Consider the following 12002-nt stretch of genomic DNA (forward strand, 5'->3'; position numbering starts at 1 on the left):
ATTTCTATTATGATAACATATCACATGACTCAGCCTTTGAAAACTGACTGTTTACTTATTGTCAGGAGCAGACAACGCAAGACACAGATTAACTGACTAACTAGAAAGTGGCATTACAAGCGCCACTGTTTTGCGGCTGGCATGAATATGGAATAGATATCATCTTTCAGATGTAGATACAAGTCTACCAACTTTCGTTTACGTCGCACAGCACCTTCTTGGTGCTGCGATTTTTATTCTTCTACAAAGCTTGAACTTCCGATCCCATTGCTATGACTTTCTTCGTGATTCCACAAGCGTCTACGGCTCGCTGAACATTGTCGATAGACAATGAGTCGTTTACTTATAAAAGCCTGTTTTGCCACAGACACCCGGAGGAGTTTACGAGCAAACATTCTGAGACTACCATTGATGAGCAGTCATCAGTGGGTAAAAACTGAAAGAGAGAGTGAATCAGACATGTTGTCCTGCCGCCCAGGTTGCTTCTCGGTAGTCGCTTATGTTCTTCACGTTGGCTGGGTGTTTACTTCCGTGACAGGGGGTACCCACGAAGATAGGAGCCTGTAGCCGTCATCAGTAATGAAACTGCACTCATCCTTCGATATTTCTGTTTCACGGATTTCTATATCTATTACTTTCTCTGCCTAGCACTTGAATGTCCTTATAATCCATAACCTACTCATCATTTATACTGGTGCTATGGTAATGCGTCTGCATTTTACATTTGACACAAGGTAAAAAGACTTCTTCCTTCCTACAACGGACTTGCCTAACCGTCTCCACACTGCGAGAATGTAATATACTATGAAAATGGTAGGGCAAGAAAAGGAAGCATTAATGAGCACGTCATACACGTGTAAGATAAGAGGTAGCGACAGCGAAGCACCAATAAGAGCGTGACCAGGTTCTGAAGTTTAAGGATTCAGTCTGAGACTGTGCACTGCTGTTAGAGCGTACATTGAGGTGAAAAGAGTCGTGGGGTACCTCCTAATATTGTGTCTGACCTCCTTTTGGTCGATCTAATGAACTCGACGTTACATGAACCAACTAGTCCTTGGAAGTTCCCTGCAGATATATTGAGCCATGTTGCCTCTATAGCCGGTTCAGGATTTTGTACACAAACTGACCACTCGATTCTTTTTTTTTATTTTTTTTTTAAGTCGTCAGTCTTCTGACTAGTTTGGTGCGGCCCACCACAAATTCATCTTCTGTGCCAACCTCTTCATGTCAGAGTAGCGCTTACAACCTTCACCCTCAATTATTTGTTGGATGTATCCCAATCACTGTCTTCCTCTACAATTTTTACCCTCTACAGATCCCACTAGTACCATGATAGTTGTTATTCGCAAATGTCTTAACAGATGTCTTATCATCCTGTCCCTTCTGTCAGTGTTTTCCCTATATTCGTTTCCTCTCCGATTCTGCGCAGAACTTCCTCTTTCTTTACCTTATCAGTCCACCTAATATTCAACATTCGTCTGTAACACCACACCTCAAATGCTTCGATTCTCTTCTGTTCCAGTGTCACCACAGTCCATGTTTCACTACCATACGATGTTGTGGTCCAAACGGACATTCCCAGAAATTTAGCCCTCAAATTAAGGGCTATATTTGACACGAGAAGACTTTTCTTGGCCAGGAATGCCCATCTCTCTGCTTTTGAAGTCCTCATTACTCGTCCATCATGGGTTATTTTGTTACCTAGGTAGCAGGATTCCTTAACTTCATCTGCTTCGTGACTATCAACCCTGATGCAAAGTTCCTCGCTGTTCTCATTTCTGCTACTTCCCATTACTTTCATCTTTCTTCGTTTCACTCTGAATCCGTATTCATTACTCATTAAACCGTTCATTCCATTCAGAAAATCCTGTAATTCTTCTTCACTTTCACTGGTGATAGTAAAGTCGTCGTAGAATCTTATCATTGATATCCTTTCACATTGGATGTTAATTCGACTCTTGAATCTTTCTTTTTTTTCCGTCACTGCTTCTTCGATATAGGGCGAAAGACTACACCCCTGTCTTCCACACTTTTTAATCCGAGCTCTTCGTTCATCGTCTTTCACTCTAATAATTTCCTCTTGGCCCTTGTACGTGTTGTCTGTCGCCCGGCTTCCTGTAGCTTACCCCTATTTTCCTCAGTATTTCGAACACCTTGCACAATTTTACACTGTCGAACGCTTTTTCGAGATCGACAAATCCTGTCTTAATTTTTCTTTGGTCTTGCTTCCATTGTTATCAACCGCAACGCCAGATCTGCCTCTCTGGAGCCTTTACGTTTTCTGAAGTCAAACTGTCTTCATCTAACATATCCTCAATTTTCTTGTTCATTTTTCTGTATATTATTCTTGCCAGCAACTTTGATGCATGAGCTGCTAAGATGATTCTGTGATAACTCTTGAACTTGCCACCTCTTGCAGTGAATTGTGTGGGTGATATTTTTCTGAAAGACAGAGCTGCCTGCTGCGCTGTTCCTTGTCGCAGTATCCATAGCCTTAGAGAACTTCAAACGTATCTCACCATTCCTCAGTATTTCCGCCTCTTATTAAACTTCAACCTTCTCTTCATCGTTACAAAACTGTAACCTGAGTCCATATCTGCTCCTGGGTACGCCTTACAAATCAGTATCTAATATTGGAATCTCTGTCTATCCATGAAGTACTCCAACCAAAATCTTCCTATATTTCCCGGTATTTTCCAAGTATATCTCCTCATCTTGTGATTCTTGAACACAGTATTCACTATTACTAGCTGAAATTTATTGCAGAACTCATTTACTTTCTCTCATTCCCAGTACCAAGCCCATAGGCTACCGTAACACTCTCTCATATTCCTTCCCCTACATCCGCATTTCATTCCCGAATGACTATTACATTCTCATCTCCCTTTAGGTACTGGATTTCCCGTTCAGTATCCTCATATTTTTCCTCTATATCCTCATCTTCAGCTTGCGACACCGGTATGCATACTTGAACTATCGTTGTCGATGTTGGTTTCCTGTCGACTCTGATGAGAGCAATCCTACCACTGAACTGCTCACAGTAGCATACCCTCTGCCCTACCTTCCTATTTATAACGGATCATACTACCGTTATACCGTTTTCTGCTGCTGTAGATATTACCCTATACTCATCTGACCAGAAATCCTTGCCTTCTGTCCATTTCACTTCACTGACCCCCACTGTAACTAGATTGAGTCTTTGCATTACCATTTCAGATTTTATAGCTTACCTGTCACTTTCAAACTTCCGACATTCCACGCCCCGACTCGTAGAACGATATCCTTTTGTTGTTTGTTCAGTCTTTTTCTCATGATCACTTCCGCCTCGGCAGTCTCCTCCTGGAGAATCGAATGGGGGATTATTCCTGAGTGTTTTGCTAGTAGAGAGATCATCATGACACTTTTCCAATGATAGGCCACATGTCTTGTGGACACACGTTATGTGTCTTTAATTCAGTGGTTTCCGCTGCCTCTTGTATCCTCATGTTGATCGTTGCTGATCATCCAGCCTTTAAGGGCTGCTTCCCACCCCAAGGGCAAGAGACTGCCTTGAGCCTCTGTCTGCTCCTCCGCCCTATTTGACAAGGCCGTTGGCAGCATGAGGTTGACTTCTTATGCCGGAAGTCTTCAGTCGCCAACACTGATGATTTGCATTCAAAATTTAAGCGGTGGCCTGTTTCGATCCCGGGACTGAGGATGTTTTGGTTGCTAATAAAGATGCGATCCCTAGATAACGAGTCATATCCTATTCTCGATTAAGTCCTATAAATATCCGATGGAATTCATGTCGGACGATCTGGGTTTCCCAAATCATACGCTCGAATTTTCCAGAACTGACTTCATACCAACCGTGAACAGTTGTGACCTGGTGACATCCCACATTGTCATTAATAAGAATTCCATCTTGGTTTCGGGACATGAAGTCCATTTATGGTTCCAAGTAGCCGAACATAAACATTTCCAGTCAATATTAGATTCAGTTGGAACAGAGGATTCAGTCCAAGCCATGTAAATACAGTCCATACCGTTATGGAGCAGCCACCAGCTTGCACAGCGTCCTGTTGACTATCTTGGTCCATGGCTTCGTGGGGGTCTGCGCCACACTCGAACACTACCATCAGTTCTTAACAGCTGCAGTAGGGGACTCATTTGACCAGGCCACGGTTTTCCAGTCGTCTAAGATCCAACCGTTACGGTCACGAACCCAGTAGAGGCGCTGCAGTCGATATCGTGCTGTTAGCAAAGGCACTCGCGTCGGTCGTCTGCTGCCATAGCCCATTAACGCCAAATTTCGCCGCACTGTCCTAAAGGATAAGTTCATCGTATCTCCCACGTTGATTTCTCGGTTATTTCAGGCTTTGCTGCTTGTCTGTTGGCACTGACAACTCTCCGCAAACGCCGCTGCTTTCGGTAATTAAGTCGTCGCCCCATGCGTTCAAAGTGTGTTAATTTCCGTTTTGCGGTCATAATCAGGTCGGAAACCTTTCACATCAATCACCTGAGTTCAAGTGACAGCTCCACCTACGTATTGCCCCTTCATATCTTGTGTACGCCATACTATCACCGTCTGTATATGTGCATATCGCTATCACATTACTTTCGTCACCTTAGAGTATGAGCTGTGGGGCAGTGTTCGTTCATGCACAATCAAGTGTCAAGATCTAAGCTCAAGGTAAATGGGTCCTGAGCCTGTTTTCCTCCTCCAACGCAATGGGTCGATGTCCTCCTTGTTCCATATCATTTACCCTGCCATTCCCCCCTCTCTATAGATCAATTTTGCGTTGTTTTCTGTAAGCTGCAGTGAGAGCATCGTTATGGAGCATCAGCCATTAATCAGGATAACAGAAGAAAATTAATAAGTAGTTATTAAACCTCTCTCCATCATTACTCATTATGTGTATGAGTGTACAAAGTACTTTCGCAAATACGCAGCAGCCCTCTGATGCGACGTCACTCGTCGAACTGCAGCAGTTTTCAGAGATTTCAGGTTAGGACAAACAGTCGTTCGCTGAAGCACCGCCACTAGTCGAGCCCCAGCTAAGTGGTCCCACTGTACCAGTCTGCGGCTGCACAGATAATTTGATTGCCAGTGGATCCAGACGTGTAAATATAGACACAAAGAACTGATAACATTAGGTGCTAGTGGGTATTGATTTAAAATAATGGGGACAGTTGAAAATTTATGTGGGACCTGGATTCGAACGTGGATCTCCAGAGCACGGGGCAGATGCACTGACCACTGCGCTATCCTGACACAGTGGTCATCGCAACACCACAGGCTAACCTATCACACCTCCCAGTAAGACCCAAATTCTCAACTTACCCACACACTACAGATGTCTTAATTGTTCGCAGAATTTAGCCGATTCTCGTAAGAGTTAGAGCGTGGTCTGCATCTGCACTGAAGTGATCAACTGGTCGTCCTCACCTTTAATTACATATGTGATGTCTGTTATTTTGAAAACGCCCGGAAGAATAGACGTCACATATACAGGGTGAGTCACCTAACATTACCGCTGGATATATTTCGTAAACCACATCAAATACTGACGAATCGATTCCACAGACCGAACGTGAGGAGAGGGGCTAGTGTAATTGGTTAATACAAACCATAAAAAATGCACGGAAGTATGTTTTTTAACACAAACCTACGTTTTTTTAAAAGAAACCCCGTTAGTTTTGTTAGCACATCTGAACATATAAACAAATACGTAATCAGTGCCGTTTGTTGCATTATAAAATGTTAATTACATCCGGAGATATTGCAACCTAAAGCTGACGCTTGAGTACCACTCCTCCGCTGTTCGATCGTGTGTATCGGAGAGCACCGAATTACGTAGGGATCCAAAGGGAACGGTCCAGAAGAGACTGGAACAGCACATTACGTCCACCAATAGAAAGGTGTTAGCATGTGGACATAATGTGCTGTTCCAGTCTCTTCTGTACCTAAGGTCCATCACCGTTCCCTTTGGATCCCTATGTAATTCGGTGCTCTCCGATACACACGATCGAACAGCGGAGGAGTGGTACTCAAGCGTCAGCTTTAGGTTACAATATCTCCGGATGTAATTAACAGCCGGCCGAAGTGGCCGTGCGGTTAAAGGCGCTGCAGTCTGGAACCGCGAGACCGCTACGGTCGCAGGTTCGAATCCTGCCTCGGGCATGGATGTTTGTGATGTCCTTAGGTTAGTTAGGTTTAACTAGTTCTAAGTTCTAGGGGACTAATGACCTCAGCAGTTGAGTCCCATAGTGCTCAGAGCCATTTTTTTGTAATTAACATTTTACAGTGAAACAAACGGCACTGATTACGTATTTGTTTATATGTTCAGATGTGCTAACAAAATTAACGTGGTTCCATTTAAAAAAAAAACTTAGGTTTGTGTTAAAAAACATACTTCCGTGCATTTTTGTATGGTTTGTATTAAACAATTACACTAGCCCCTCTCCCCAAGTTCGGTCTGTGGAATCGGTTCGTCAGTATTTGATGTGGTTTACGAAATATATCCAGCGGTAACGTTAGGTGACTCACCCCGTATAGTGTAAATATGGGAATACAAGCAGTGACGACCATGTACTAAAGGAAATTGTGAATGTGAGACAAAGTGTTTTAAAGTGCTGTTTACAGTGCGGGATTAACTAAGTCATGCAACAGAATAAACTGATATGATGAGGGCGTATCACCCATCTCATCCTCCTCCCTCGGAAATCAGTTTTTTCGAAGATGCATTTATGGCATCCAAAGACGCACACTGTTGTCGCTGTTACTCAGCCTTGTGTGATGCTCTATGTTACTATCACTCTCAAACAGGCTCTTTATTCCAGCAGCTTTGGACAAGTACGTTTACGAATCATTTTTCGTAATGAATGCTATTTTGATATGCGTCAGGGACTTAGAAATTCTCTGAGTATTTTTCTTCGAGACATTCGTGTGATTCTGTGTATCCATTCTTTTTTGACCATCAGCATTGGTACCTAGTCTGACTATCCTCTTTCAAATCAAAATAAGAGTTAACTGTCGCTTGCAGATGATCAGACGATATGTCTTTAGGATAATTCGTGAATTTTTTGTCATCCTGTTCTGTGAATTTATTTTGTTAGGTATGGCTGGAAACAACGTGTACTGAAAATTTTTTGTCTTTTGTACACCATCGCACGTGTTTGCCTGCAGTTATTAATAGGAACAGTGAAGGTGGGCTAGTTAGGAAGATGGCCGATTTATTTCTGTCCTCTCAGCAGCCAGGGGGTGGGAGGTCTTCATCACCAACAAACCCCCAAGGGTCGCCAGCTACTGCTACCCCTGTACATGAGCATGCTGAACCATCACCTTCACTGCCATCACCGCTAGTAGGCAGCTTGGTGGCCAAGTCAAGGCTTCCATCAGGTCATTCCTTCCTGCTCTACCACCATCTGGGCAGCACTTCCGCTCCTTAGATGACATCATTGCACTGGGTCCAAATACTGACAGCTCAATCATCCGTGCCATACTACCAGTGGCCATTGATCTGTTGGGAGTAGAGAGACAGCCCACTGGCACACTGCCTCTCACAAAGGGACCCAGCCCCCACGGAGCGGAAGCGTGCATGTCAGAGGTGGGAATTTGTGGTTTGCCAGCTTAAATTTAAGAATAATGCAGTGTGGTTAGTCAATAGACCCCTCAGGGGCACCCTGCTCCAGCTGCGATATCCAGTACCTAGGCTGCTGGACTTCTGGGCGTATTTGGTATTTGTTTACCCGGTGTCCAATTGGCCAGGTCGATTGTCTGGAGTGCAAGGTGCTACCAATCCTGCAAGGAGGTGCAGTTTGGTCGACTGCAGACACCTGTCACTCAGGAGGAGGCTGCTTCTTCAGTCCCACCTCGTAGTTCTGCTTCAGGACCAGATGGACCATCTATGGCCCAGATACATGACCTCCCCCATGAGGACCTCCTTGAACTCCTGAATCTCTTGCTCCTATCCTGATCGCTCCCTTCCCAGCATCCCCCTCTGACTTCCATCCAGTCACGATCTGCTCAGTTTTCGCCATTTGCTGGCAGTCTAGCTAATGTGGCACTGTAGGCTAGATGGGCATCAGTGGGCGTTGCTTCCTCAGGATGGGATGCTGCATAATACCACCATACTTGACTTGGCGATGACCCAGCCCAGTGCACCATGTCGTGGGATGGGTCTAAGGCGTTCGGCTTGTTGAGCTCAGGGCCCATAGTCGTTTAGTCAAGTTCGTTGGATATGTCTGGAGCTTTTCCTTCACTGATTTGAGGCTCTAGGAGGTCGTTGAATCTTGTGCAGCCTTCCAGGGACGTTCAGCAGGGTGATGCACTTTCTCCTATCCCCTTGAACATGTCATAGGACCACATGCTGACCTGTCTCACCAACCACATTGACACCCATGTCTTTGTTGCACATCAACATTGCTTCCTTTGCTGATGATCTCCTCCTGTTCGCTGGTACCAAAGATGGGCTCCAGCAATTGGTCACCAGTGCTGTGTCCAACCTTTGGAAACTTGGCCTTGAAGTCAACCACAGAAAACGCTTCTCTATCGCTCTGGTAGCCCCATGGCAGGAGAAGAGCATAAAGTTGGGCCCCAACATCGTCTTCAAGGCTGGCAACATCATCATTCCAGCAGTGGGTATCGCTGATAAACTACGATATGTAGGACAGGAGTTCACTGTCAGCGGTAGGAGTCTGTTCTGGCCAAGAAAGGAGGTCGAGCAGCCGTTGTCCATGCAGAAATTTGATCGCAGCTGCGCTTGCCTTTGGATAGACCTGTTGGCTACCTTCATGCCCCCAGTCCATCTGGTGTGGCTGGGAGTACCGGCAACCCACTGGCTGGGCCCTCTTCCACACAGAGGACATCTAGAGGGTCTCTGGGCCTTTGATATGACAGAATATGAGTACGCACAAGGCAGCCTTCAATGGGAGACTTAGAGGTTGGACCAGCAGTTGTGGTGAAGCAGCAATGTGACTCTCAAGAACAACAACCAGCTGGGTCACTGCTGGGTGGAGCAGCTCTATTCATCTGTGGACGGCGCAGCCCTGAAGAAGTCAGCCCAAGCACTGCAACATGACTGCGACTTAAGCCCACTTCCTACATGCTTCCATCAATGCCTTGCTGACCCAGGCTAGGTCGAACAAGGGCGTGATTGTGACAGGAGGTGCCAGGCAGGGAGCAACGTTGTGGAGACTGCCAATCACAAGATACAACTGCACTCCTGGAGTCACAAGGCCTGCATCAAGCGGCATATATATACCTTGGCCATCTAAGTGGCACAGGGCCAGCAGCGGAGGGACGTTGAGGTTTACATGTAGACTCGCCTCAGTACATCAGAGGGATTCCAGAAGCCAGGCATCAATGCTGTCCACAGTGGCACCGCCCATGTCGTCGATGCACAGGTTGTTGGCGACCACTGGGACCTCGACCAGTATCACCAGGAAAAAGTCGCGATCTACAACAGGGAATTTTGCAAAAACAGACATAATGTCTGCAGGGATACCGCAATCACTTCTTTATGCAATGTTACCTATAATCCGTCTTGATTGCAATGACCGGTTTCGGTTCCTCTAGAACCATCTTCAGATCTGAAGCGACAATGATACTAATTTACTATTTCAAAAATGCAAGCCTATTTCGTCCTATCTGATTAACATCAAATGTACCAGAACGTACCTGCAAATTTCGCCTACAGGAGTAACTAAGCATTTTTAGAGGTAAAAGCAAATTAGAAAAATCTACTTAATACAGTATGTGCATATGTAATGTAACAAATGTACCAGGCGTCACCTGTCGGTAAGAGTTTTATAATTAATATAAATGATGGGCATTCTGCCAACAAATTTAATGTGACGCAGCATGTGAAGATTGCTGAGTGTTGATGGGTTACAGGGGACCATTCTATTGGAGATTGAGATTTTTCGCAGCTTTTTGTATGAGCAAAATAACAACAAAACAATTACGTCAATGGCTACAGAAGAACAACTTTTTCTCATTTTTGGGTGATGGTAGACGCGTAACTCAGGGAAGAGCGGATACAATTCTGTTCACTCTCTCCTTCTCTTCACTCCACTGAGTGCAGATTTTCTGCTTTCCACATTTGGCAACAGCAAGCAGTATTGACAGGGCGACTTCCTGCTGCTTGAGAGGCCGCGTTATTTGGTAAACAAGCTATGGCAGCATCCATCTACATCATCAGCAACCTGCCCGCCAACTTTCGGCAACTGTCGTGACATTATCTGGCGGCATCGGCTTGTTAGGACCCGCCAGGGTTTGGAGTTTTTCACATTTTTATTAAATTTAAGTAGGCTCACCCATGACCGAACGCCAAGGCACAGTTTCATGGCTAATTTCAATTGTGTTTTTGGTAAGATTGCACACTCACTGTTATTTATCTATGGTAGTGCGGCTCTAAGATAATTATGTTAGGAAGCTCTACTTCCCTGTCACATAAGTTTGCCTAACTGTTGATTTCGTTATTATTTGATTTCTTGATAATCAAATGCTCTTTGTCGTTTGCATGAGTTCTTGTAATAAAATCTGGATTCATAAGAATCACGTCTTTGATTTCACAGCTAGTGCATCCCTTCGTGCGCTTACTAATAATGAATAACAGAAACGTCTCCCAACACACAGTACTAGGAACATACTTTTTCAATAATAGCAATAATGAATATTTGATGCGTAAAATTATTGTGGCACTACACAAAACTGGAACTACACTAAACTAGCACTAACAGCATAGGCACATAGGGAACACACACGACACAGATCTGTAAGTCCATGGTATTGGTGATAAGTTGAGAAAACCGTCCCGAAACACTGAAAGGTCTCTGTTGGATTACTTTCATGTTAATTTCTTAAATCTGTTGTCATTTATGGCATAAATTCCTCTTCTAAATTTACTGTGGTGTTTCTGACTATCTGGGAGGAGACTGAGCAGTAAAACGTGTTACTTTTACACATCAACAAGAACGATCTGTCACACTACTACACTTTAAAACACAGTTTATATGTAATTCATGTCACACAGTCTCATACGGATTCTACATCCGCTTTCTTTTATATACTGTATATGATAAGATACTGTCATCCCCCTTCCCTTCTGTGTGAGAGGATGAATGAGCAAATGTATTTCTAGTTGCATGCTTGAGGGTGGCAGACAAGCCTGTCTGCTAGAGAACAGTAGGACCAACGTCGGAACAGGTAGCTACGCTTTCTAAAAGCAGAGAGGTTTCTATCCTTAGTATGATCCTGTCTGTCCCTTGTCATGTTGGTATAGGAAGCTGCCTCTCTGGTCACTTCCCTTTGTATTTGGGAAGCACGCTCGGTAGGAGCGCAGGTCAGTCTGTCCGCGGCGAGCGTCTGAAGTGGTAAGATCTCCGGCTAAGCGCGTGTCTGCTAAGTCCGTAGGACAATGGATTTCTTAAGTTCAGCCTAACTGAAAATTTAATCACCTTTATTTCAGGTTTAGCTCTAAAATATCTAATGTTATCTTAAATTGTAACGCAGTGTAATTCGAGTGTGAAGTTCAGAATAATATTCTGGTACTTGCTTTGTCACTACTTTGTGAGTAAAGTGGAACCACGTGTTGATCCGCAACTAACTAAGTTCATTAATCTTAAATGCGAATGTGCCCGAGATTATAACGTCTCGTCTTGACAATATTTTTCAATATAGCAACTTCTCTTTATGTTCAAACCACGTAGTGTGCACTTTGTGAGACCAGTACCACGGGCTTATACAACTGTTTGACCCATCAGGTTAATAGTAAGACGATAGTAACCAGTTCGAGGTTTTTCTTTTGTAAATTGCTTTTCGATCTAATTTATTTTAATCATCAAAATTATTGTGGAGTTACACTCTTTGTGTAAAGCAAGTTGACCACGTGAAGCATGTGGTGTAATCATCAAAGTAGCCCTCAGCTATTCTTTTCGGGAAGATTTCACAGAGAGTTAGTATGAATTTAGTATACCAGTTGAAAGGTGGCTACACTGAGCCACAGCGCCAGAGATCG

The sequence above is a fragment of the Schistocerca nitens genome, chromosome 2 (assembly GCF_023898315.1).
Source record: "Schistocerca nitens isolate TAMUIC-IGC-003100 chromosome 2, iqSchNite1.1, whole genome shotgun sequence".
Classification (NCBI taxonomy): domain Eukaryota; kingdom Metazoa; phylum Arthropoda; class Insecta; order Orthoptera; family Acrididae; genus Schistocerca; species Schistocerca nitens.